Here is a 12,033-nt window from a genome sequence, read left to right as displayed (position 1 = left end):
GGATTTCTTTGTTGTACAATATTTCATTCTGCTTTTAAAACAGGTGAGAGTTTTTTTTATATGAATAAATCAGTAATAATTAACAATCGAATAGTATTGGGCAATACCCTTGAAACAATTATAAATTTTGCAATAAAAATTTATTATTTTAGTTCTATTTCTCTACAAATATTACAGTTAATTAAAATATTGGATTTTTTATAAGTCCCATAATTAATTTTTAACACCTGCATATAATAGGAGGAAAATAAAAATCTTATTCAATATTATAAGTTAAAAAGTAAAAGTTGCATAAATCAAAGTATAAATTTAAAAAGAAAAAAATAAATCCTTCAGGTGAAAGAAAACTTTTATAAAATTGATGACCTTTCAAAGAAAGTATATTTTTATAATAGAGAATTTTAGGTCAATTTAAAACTAGATCGTTTATTTTTATAAATATGGTTTATTCAGATATATGTAAAGAAAAAGTCTTAAATTCAAAAATGTCAAAGATTATTAAAACATTTGAATGAAAAACTCAAATACAAGTATATTTAAAATGAATTGAAAACTAAATTGAATTTTGATACTTCTATAGTTTGTCCAGATAAAAATAGCTATATCGTAAAGATTTTTGTAATCTTTATTTTTTTTTTTTATTAAAATATTATTATTTAGGATAATTTATGTGCTTTAGTTAAAATAGTAATTCCTTAGTGATCTTAAATTCAATTTTACAATTTTAAAGTTCATTTCCTTTCTCTTATTATATACTAAAAATGACCAATGATCATATAAACTGCCATAAGAAAAATAAGAAAACAAATTTTTTTTTAAAATCACAACTTTTATCAGTCAAAATCAATGGTATAGGAATAACAGGTTAATGTGGGGAAAATGATTTTATATTACGATCAATTTATTAAATAAAATAAAAGTGATAAATATGGAGAAAAAATATCTTATTTTGTTCACTCCATACCCAATTCCATTGTGAATTTTTTGTATTATAATTAGAATTACTCAGATGATTTAACTCATCAGATGGCATATGATTATGAAAATGTTAACTTACTTCAAGTGTCAAGAAATCCAGTAAGCGTTATTGGAGACTCAAACCCAGGAATCGGATATTCTTGGGGAAAGCCCAATCTTGGTACAAATTTTCATGAATATTAATTTAACTAAAATTGAAATGCAAGGCTACAGGGAACAAACTATAATAATATATTTCGTTGAAATTTTTCTAATAATATGTCGTGACGATTGACGTCCAGTTATATATCGAAAATGAAAATTAATAGAATATATAAAAATTTATCGAACGCTTTCTCATTGCGCAATATTCAGTACCGTTATACTGCTCTTATAATTCAGTTAATCACGAAATTCAATGTGCAAAATATGTTGAATTTTGAGTGATTGTATTCATAAATTCGATAACAAACTTAAGTATGCATTTATACATAATATACATATATATATATAGAGATTATAAGTATGTATAAAAGTGTACGGATTGTTATTAGGCATTTTCACCTATAAACTAATTTTTGAGATGAAAGTATTTATTTTTTATTAACGTATCGGATTTACTTAATTTAAATTTTGAACTTGGATATGAATTTAAGCATACAATATTATGAGTATTAAATTTATCATGTAAACACTACGAATTATGTTGTCAATAAAATAAATATGATAAAAATTTTCATTTATGATTAATGCTTTAAATTTTTACACATGTCAGTTTAGGAAAATAGCTGGAAAACTTTTCAAAAATAAAATTAATAATTTATTTGTTATACAAGTGATGATTATATCGTTTTAGAATTTACAAAATAATAGTTCTGAAGAAAAATGACCTGAAGGTTTTTTTTTAAGGATTTGGTACTAAAATATTTAAAATACATTTCTGGCTGCAATATTTAACAATATTTATGTCTCTATATTATAATTTTTAGTTATACTAATTTGAAATTATTTTAAATGTTAGAGTAATGTTTTCTTTAAAACTGTCAGAAATTTATATGTAAATAAATAAATGAATTTGAGTCTTGTGCCTCTATAAAGTCTCTATAACCATCATATAACATTATTATGCAAAATTTTACTTAAAGCATTTAAAGGAATTTGAAAAATCAAACCAATCAATTTTAGAAGCTGTAAATGCTTAATTTTTGTTTCTTTTTTTTTATATTGAATATTTAAAAATCATTTTCTATAGTATTTGAAAAGTCGTGCTCCTAATAATAATTTTATGCTACCGGGAATCATTTAAAAAATTTTCCAATATTTTTCTAATTTTGGTGAATATAATAGAAGAAATAGAAAAAAGAAAAATTATTATTTTCCATGTTTTCTTCATATATGAATATTCGAGCTTAATATTATTACATGTATATTTGAAATAATTTTATTTTGTAGTTCATTATATACAACATGCATCCTTCTGTGTATTTGAAAATATCTTTGAATGTTCACGCGTAGAATTTATTAAAAAAAAATTTATCTAGAAAAAAGCAATAGGGGAAAAGATCAAATTAATTTTTTCCTGTGTAATCTCACATTTTAACCTTTGATATAAGTATTGTTTTTTTTTTGTATAACAGTTATGAAATATTTTTACAAAATTATGATGACAGTCAACTCTAAAATATTATATTTTAAGATTTATCATTCAGGTATGCATTATGAACATTTACAAATGAGTATCGGGTGTATACATAGTTGTAATACTTATACAATATTATTTATTTATAATTTGCTACTGAATGTAATTTTAAATAGCATAAATGGCAGGGGTTTATTTTTTGTATTTACGAATTTTGTAATTACGAATTGATGTTGCTGTCGAAGAGCTGAATTCTAAAGAAGTAACTATAAATCAATTACCATTAATAAATTATAATTAAAAGCTACAATTAAATTTTAAACTGTTCGAAAAATCGCTATTAACATCTACTTTTTCAATTCATTCAACAAATTTTAAGGTGATATTTTAAGCTTCCCTTATAATTCAGTTGTGAGTACCAACTACTTTACAACAAAAGCAATTTGTTTATGAATTTTCACTATATTCGTCTTGAATCTGAATTATTATGAATTTTTTTTTTTTTAATCACATGATAAAGTTCCAGAATTACTCGTATTGATAACACCAATAATAATAACTATAACAAATTTCATTATATCAAAAATGATTTTTTTTCATATTCTAAACGTAAAATTCAAGTCACAATAAAAAACTTTAAAACATAAAAATAATTTAATTTTTTTTTTTGACATTCACGTGATTTTAAATTAAATTGAAGTGTTCAACTGGAAAAAAAAAATCAGAAATTTACAAATAAAACAAAAACTTAAATTAAAAAATGTTTGGCTTAAAGCCCATACCATCAAATAATAATCGTTCTTCTATTCCACAATAAGAAGAAATAAGGAAAAATATAAAAAAAAAACGATAAGACAGAATAACAAGCAAAACCGAGTTAAACAGACACGCTTCCACCATAAATATATTGACATCTTAATAGCGCCGTAAAGAGCCATCTATCATCTGACTTTATGGTTTTTTGTTGTATTCTGTTATATACACACCATACATACATACATGTGTATAAAATATATGTATATTTCAAAACTGAAAAAAAGAAAATGAAAATTTTTGTATATTTTTCAGGTGATACTAGCAGCAGTATACTCTTTGTGTATATATGGTTGTTATTGTAACATACTGATGCTGCTGTTATTACTTCAGCTGCCAATGATGATAATGGCATAGGTATAATAATGATGATGGTATTATGATTATGATGAAGATGTTGATGATGATGATGACGATGATGATATTGATAATGATTATATTATGATAAACGCTTAACAGAATAATGTTGACTATAATAATAACAATAACAATAATAATAATAAAAAAACTGTTTATAATTTTAATATGAAATTTTCCTTTGATTATTATTACACAGCGAAAAAATATTCTAATAAAAGAATAGAAAATCGTTGTAAGTTTTAATTATGATATTTCTTATTTGTTACCAAATCAAATAACTTTTTTTTAACACTTTTAAAAAAAAATTGTAGAAGTAGCTATTTAAGTATTTAAGTTTTTTATTCTGGTTAGAGTAAAATTTGTTATACTGATACCGGGATAATCACACTGGAAACTGGTAGACCCCAACAGAATTTAATTTATTGATTTCTTTTTCAAAGTAAGTGTAAACAATTCAAGAAGTACATGCAAATTTTTCTTTTTATTATAAGTTTATCATAAGACATTGAACGGTAAGTATCTTCTTGTAATTTAATGATGTTTTGTTTGGATCTTTCATGATTAAGCTCTGCAGGGCAACTTAAAAGAAGAAGATGCAAATTGCAGTCATTTTACACAGATCACATATTTTATCTAATTGTAAAGATAAATTATGGATTCCTCTTACGATGACGTAATCAATAGAACTAGTCAAGACAGAAAAATTAAAAATTTATTTTCCTCAAATTAAACTCGAACCAGTGAAATACCGCTATCTAGTCGGACACTCTACTAACTGAACTGCAGGAGGTATGTAAAAAAAAAGTACCGAGAAATTTTTATGTAACGCATGTATTATGAGTTTTGTAACGCTGTACGTAGTAGACAATATGAAGTGAAAAAATAAATTTCTTTCAGTGTAAATAAAAATTTACTTATAATTTTAATGTTAAACTTGACTTAGTCTTTATAGATATGGTAAAGATAATTTAATTTTTAGCGCCAATTCAATGGATTTTCGTTGTCTTCTTCTTAATGTCTTATTTTTTTGTTGTTTTTTTTTTCATACATATTATATGGGTAATATAATGTAAACATTAATATTTATTATGCCATGTTATTATTGTATTAAAGCATAGGTATGTGAAGATGAAACATTATTTTAATTTGTATCATTAACTGTCGACTTTGATGCGATTGTTTAAAAATTAGTTTAAAAATATTATTAAACTGAGAAAGAAAAAAATTTCAACAGGTATAAAAATATTATTTAACGTAAAACAATAAATACATATGAATAAAGTAATTATGTCAAATTAAAGGTGAGAAGTGGATAAAACTTAAGATTTTTTTTTTTGTTTATGGCACTTTTTTATATATATATTTTTTTTATTAAAATAAATCGTGGGTAATCTGTTGTAATTTTTTTATTATTTTATTTTTATTTTTCATTATATTTTTTCTACTTGTAAAGGTTAAAATTATATTTGGAAAAAAAATGAGCTGTGGCATAAGGTATATGATTAAAGTGGAAAAATATTATATTAATTAGGTAAATGTATACATATATATATTTTGCTTTTAATAATGAAGTGTGTGCTCGGTATAACGTACAAGTACACATGTGTGTATATAGAGCACAAATATGTGTCGATATCTTCTTCGAAAATGTAGGTGAGAATGATAAGTCGTGTAATTTTGTTTTTAATTTTAGATTTTCATATAGAAAATTAATTAATTTATGAGTAATGCCTTAATAAAGTCATTAATATAGTTTTATAGAGGAAAAAAAAATTTTTTCTTTATGAAAAAATTATGCAATAAAAATATATGAAATTACAAGATTTTTTTATGCTTTATCATTTTAAATATTACATGCATAATATGAGGCCAAAAAAAAATAAATTGAACTAAACATACGAGTACTATTATTATTTAATAGATTGCGTTTCTCGTAAATTAAATAAAAAGGAAAAAATTTAATATGAAAGTGAAAATTTTTTGTTTGGTTTGGAGGTTGGTAATATTTTTATTTAACAGTTAGCTGACCTATATTTTAGGTCTTACTTTAGTATTAAAAATACTAAAAATAAAGTAGATTTTTTTTTATTATAAAATATAACTATATTATTATTTAGTTGATGAATTATTAAAAATTATCACATATTTATGTATGTACATATATGGTTTAGGTACGAATTGAAAAAGGTAAGGTCAGCAATATAAAATTGAATTAAAAATAAATTTAATATAAAACAATTGAATGTCATTAATATATTTACATATGTACATACCTGCTAATAACATTAATAAAGTATAAACTCGAACAAATGTGGCTATTGTTGCTTTCATTTATTTTTGGTTCTTTATTTCTAAATCACTATAATAATTTTTCATCAAAATGATTATTATAAAAAGCAATTGACATTTTAAAGAACCGACATTTTGAGAGAAAAACCAAAATTTTAAAATTTTTATTGTATTGCAACAAATTTCAGAGAAAATTTCTAGTATATATTTTTTAGTATTTTTAAATATTTTGCTACATGGTCGGATTTAATAAGCAAATCTTGCTGACCAAGAGACTAGCGTACAAAAAGGATATATTTTGTACAATGATGCAATGGTTTTGTCATTTGAGTATTCTAGCGATTTTGGAACACACTTATATTGCTCACAGATTCCCTTGACGGCTTTATATGCAGTAAAAGGCTCGGAAGAGTAATTTGGCACGAATAACCAAATAATGTAGTATCTTATTTTAAAAAAGCTTCATTAGCTCTTTCAAAATTTTTCATCCGCATTTCGTAATTCTTAACACTATTAATGAAATTTTCGTTCTGAATTAATAGAAGAAGAATTTCGATTAATCACCGTCATTTAGTGCGTACTTTTGTATCGCTGTTTTAGTTAAAAAAATTAGCGTTCAAAAAAGAAAACTTAAATATTTCTCGAAATGAATATTAAGCAGCATCGAATAACTTTTGAAGTACTTATATTTTGCGTTAACAATGTTTTAATATTGTAAATTCTTTTTATAACAATGTAATCAAAAACATAGACTGCTATGTTTTTGAGATGTCAATCAAGAACAAATATGGCATATAGGCATAGTTAAACTAATAGAACTGCCATTTGCAATATCAATGTATAATTGTTTAAAATTTAAAAATTTGACATGCAATCGTCAGTTCTTTTATACGAGTATGTTAAGAAAATATCTCTCAATGTTTCCTATACCTTTTAGTTGTATTGTGTGAACAAAATAATTTGTAAGTAAATTTTTCTTTTTTCAAACATAATTGCCTTTTCATAACATTTTGTATTTCATGTTTTGATTGATTTTTAATACTTCAACGTTGCACTCTTGTTACACCCATTCATAATTATTTGCAAGTAGCCTTTGACATTTTATATACCATAAAACATTGCTTTTTTTATACAAAAAAATTACATTGTATTAAAGAAAAAAGTTTTTTTTTTAGTGAAGAGCCACTCCATATTTTATGAGTTGAAAGATTGCGAAATGTTTTTTATGTACTACAATTAATGTTTTAAACTTGTTATAATAAATTCTAATTTTTACTTTGTATATTATAATAATTATACCATAATTAACATGTAAGTTGTACATTGCCAACTATACGCTAACAATAATCCTCATCAAGTTCATTGTTTCACTTTCAATTCAAATGTGCGTGCAATATAAAAACAATGAATATTATGCCATAATTTTTTCATTTTTAAAATTTTTAATTTTCATAAAATTTAGGTAACTTGATCTTTATAATTAAATTTAATATAAGAGTTAATTAATGACACAATTTTATTATTACGTTTATAATGTGGATTTTGAGCTCTAGGAGATGAATATAATTCATTTCTGTGATGACAGAATTTATATGATAACATATGCTGAAGAACATTGAATTCCATTTAAAAATTTAAAACGAAATTAAAAAAAAAAAAATAAATTGCGAATTAATTAAAAATAATTTGAGTATTAAAAATTTTTGTTGCACAACCCTTTTTGGTGGTAGACTCTCACAAATGTGTTATTTTTCTATAATTTACTTGTTTTATAGTTGCTTTGCTTTTCGGTCATGGTGTTGATACTGTCCGAACCAAGCAACGAAATAGCGAAAAGTTTGTTGCCAAAGTTTTACAAATATAATGATTAAGGGAAGAGTTTTGTGACACTGTACAAATTGCCATGTTTTCTCTTACTCAGATCACCCTATAAGAGGATGCTCTACAAAAAAATTTCTTACAATCTAATGAATGTTTTTTCCAATCCACAATGAGCCAGAATTTTATTTATGAAATTCAATTACTTTGTTTAAGGTTGAGCCCTGAATAACTTAAGGTAGACGTTCAGTGAACATTTGCTTCTGTTATAGATGTTCTGTTTCTACATTAGCTCTGTTAAATTAGAGACAGGACGTGAGTTAGATTTTTCTAAATTTTGGTATATTGTGCAAAAGATAGAATTGATTTTAGTAATATTTGCCAAAATATCAAAGTGAAGCTTAAATAAATTCAACTCTATAGATTTTGTGAAGAATATATTTTTATAGTATAATTTGTATAGAATAAAAGGTAGAGAAGAAACTTGACGACTCTCTTCTTGATATTCATATTGGTGTAACACGGTACTAAAATCTAAAATTTTTCTCAAAAGTAAATTACTGAATTAGTAAATATTATTTATAAATTTTGCAACGGTGTACGTAATTTATCTTATTGTTGTATAGCACAACTTTTAAAAATATTTAAAAGCAAAAAAAAACATAATTTGTTTTTGTTTTTTCTAAAATGTTATTTTCTAGAGCAAACATCATTTATAAAGAAATCATTGCCAACAATGCTAAATTACTTAATCGTCAACACATTAAAACGTTTCAGAAATCTCAACAACATGAGATTACATAATTTTTGGAATTTGTGTTTTTGTATTATTTTCATTTTTATAAAATTAATTATTCGCGGGAATTTTTCTCATATTTTGTTAAATATTTTTTACATTAGTTTACATTTTTATTATATGGAATGGATGGGTTCTCTATTGTTGTTCTATGAATTTTCATCTATTTTTCTATTTTTTGTTTTTTTCACTATAAAAAATTTCAAGTGTGTCTTCCAATTGTCTAAACGAACTCAATTTAACATTAAGATCAAGTTTTAGACAAGCATCTTCAATTGGAAAGAAGTAACAAATTTTTTGTTTTTTTTTTTTAAATTTTTTTTTAAAGTGATTCATCTTTATTCATCACGGTTTCTGTTGTACTAATCATTTTCAAAAGGTATCCGAAATTTATTTTTCGCCATTAATAAATTTGATGAAGGGAGACAAAAATATGGGTTCATATATGGGTTTATTTTGGTATAATCTTCAATGAGATAAATTGTCATGAGAATTAGAGTAAAATGAATGAAACAAAGGTTTGTTTATTCATTTTTTTTTTGTGTTTGTTAATTTTTAAAGAAGTTTGAATAGACAAAAGATTTTTAAAAATGAATTTTAACTATCATTTAAATGTTACATGCAAATAAGTAGTTTATAATGAAGAAGAACAAAAGAAGCATGAAATAAGTTAAGTTTGAAGAACAAAAGTATGCAATTTTTTTTACGTACATCCGTTGCGTTTTTTTTTTCGTTTATCGTTTATTTTTTTATTAAATTTTTAGTAAAAAGACATTGGACATATGCATGAACGTCATCTTAAAAAAAAAAAACAATTATTTGAACATTATTGCAAAAACTCTTTAAAATTAAATAAACTAATGTTGTTCAACATTAAATTAATTGACATTATTCTGTTTTCAGTTAATAAGTGGTTAAAAGTTAAAGTCTTTTGTTCTATAAGTAAAGGAAGTTTTGAAATTCTATTCTTTTGTTGTACTTATACCTTATTATTGATGTTGTATTAAAACAAAATTTATAATAACCTGCAAAATTAAGTGCTGATCTAAAAATTTTAATAGATTGCTTTGATTAAACTGAAATGATTAATCAAAGTAGCGAGAATGTAGTAAAGATTTTTCGCAATGTAAAACAATATTAGAATGTTGTACAGTTATCGCATTCATTTAAAATTAGAATAAATTTAAAAGTCTTAATAAATTTATGGACTTTTAGGGTTAATTCGGTTATTGCGAAAATATTTAATTATATTTTCTGACAAGAAGATATTTGTTTTATAGAGAAAATTAATGAAATTTTGTTATTTACTCTACAAGAAAACTCGACAGGGAGAAGGTGGGAAAAAAATTTTATTTTAACGAAATGAATATTATTTCTTAAAATTGTAGACTTCAACAGGTTACCGACGGAGAGAATTAGAAAGCTTTTTATTAGAAGTTTTAAGGTAGTGGTTATTAGCTGATATTAGGTATTGCATTTTTGGGGTTTTTGAGTTTGCCTACTATTATGTTTTGTTGCAGTTTAGTTTTTTCTTCAAGATGCTAGAAAATGTAGTTTTTCTGCAATAAGACTCGTTACGATTGCGAATTACAATACGGCATTATAAGTTTATACTTTGGAGGATTAATTTTAGAAAAAACTTGTGAAGCTACAATGTTGTACAACCTGAAAAAAAAACTCTTATTTGTAAAAAAAGGACGAAAAATTTTTGAAGGCGACATTTTTGAAACGGTTCTGGTATCTGAACTAAAAACGCTATAAATTTCTTTGTACGCTATTTGTATAGCTTAAATTTACCACATTTCTAACGAAAGTCTAAAAGCACAGTTATGTCTAGCAAGTACGAATTTGTTTTATCGCAAAGTTGTTTTAGAAGCTGTAAACATGACTTGAACCCTTCTTCATTCATGTGTTCACTTCAAATATATTTTGTGATATAAGCATAAAGTTTACAAATAAATACTCGTTTATTATTCCATACATTTTAAAATTAAACTCTATAGCATACAATTCAGCATTAATACTCATTGCTGAAAATTGTATTGCCGTAGAGTGGACTTGGGTAGTGTTTTAGTTTATGAAGGTACTCTTATGAACAATAATACTATTATAATAACTTACTTTCTGTTTTGGACTCCAAATTAACTTAAAATCTTTAATTAGGTGACAAGAGTTTCCTCTTCCATTGTCCATCTGTAAAAAAATGAAATGAAATTTAATTTACAAGTACATTAATGTTACAAATTGTACAATAATTATACTATTATAAAAATGTAATAAAAATGAATTTGCTATAAATATTAAAATTTTATCAGATATAAATTTTACTACCACATTTTAAAACATATATGCACTTTGTTATTTTTCAAATAACTTCTTCATACAATGTTATACAAATTGCAGTCAAATATTATTTATTGATCTACGTCTTCATATATATATAATTTAATGATATAAAATATTATCATTATATAATATTAAAATTTAGTTTTCCATCATAAACTTTCCATCGTTAAATTTTATATAAAATTATTGAACATATTACTTACTATATACAAAGGAAGCAATATAATTTTTATTGAAAATTTTTCTAATATTAAAAATCTTAAATTTAGAAAAAAGAAATTATAGTGTTTTCTTTTTATGATGAGCCCATTAAAGAATGCAATTCTTTTTTATATATATACATACATAATTATATAAATAATATTGGTTATCAGTTCAGTAAAATAAACTAACTGTATATTTATTTATAATATGATTTGGGAAAGGTTTCCAATATTTTCCTTTTAAAATATAGCAAAAATATAATAACTTTATTTCGAATACAATTCCCGATCGGTATTTCATCGTTGTAAAGCTAAGAAATAACGGTCTTAGATATAGACTCAAGTGTATGTTTTTGATCAGCGTCAAATTCTGAGTTGATTTAGCTTTGTATGTCCGTCCATCCGTCCCAGCGATAATTCAAAAACTAATTGAGCTAAGTTCACCAAATTTTCACAAACGATTTATTGTAGTAAGTGCCAGAACCCTATTTAAATTGGATATGATCGGTGCATCGGTTTGGGTAGCTGCCATACAACTTCAAACGTTATTTGGCACACACACTATTTTGAAAAATACTGTACTGAAATTTTGCATAAATTAATATGGTAATACGGCAACTTAAACTCATAGTCAGTTGCGGCATCTTTATTCGCACATAGGATAACAAATTCGTACTGGTATCACAGAGTTGACAAGGTCAAGTCTATTTTTTTTTCGTTTTCAATTAAAATTGAGTACATATATTTACTTCAGTTAAATGGTAGTGAATTATAACTATCGAATATTTTGTAATCGATTTTAGCCCTCAAGA

The 12,033-nt window shown here is 24.1% G+C and overlaps 1 protein-coding gene across 1 annotated transcript in view; it reads right to left on the bottom strand.

The window, feature by feature from the left end:
- The window catches only part of LOC129615147 (GATA zinc finger domain-containing protein 14-like), a 90,448-nt gene that overhangs the window by 24,351 nt on the left and 54,064 nt on the right, over positions 1-12,033 (bottom strand). Inside the window, exon 2 of the mRNA XM_055530226.1 lies at positions 10,794-10,865. The gene's annotated coding sequence lies outside the window, so the exon portion shown is untranslated. The remainder of the gene's footprint in view (positions 1-10,793; positions 10,866-12,033) is intronic.

Source organism: Condylostylus longicornis, unplaced genomic scaffold (genome assembly GCF_029603195.1).
Source record: "Condylostylus longicornis isolate FDR11 unplaced genomic scaffold, ASM2960319v2 ptg000135l, whole genome shotgun sequence".
Lineage (NCBI taxonomy): Eukaryota > Metazoa > Arthropoda > Insecta > Diptera > Dolichopodidae > Condylostylus > Condylostylus longicornis.
The sequence above is the reverse complement of the archived record's forward strand: the minus strand, read 5'-3'. Positions and strand labels throughout refer to the sequence as shown.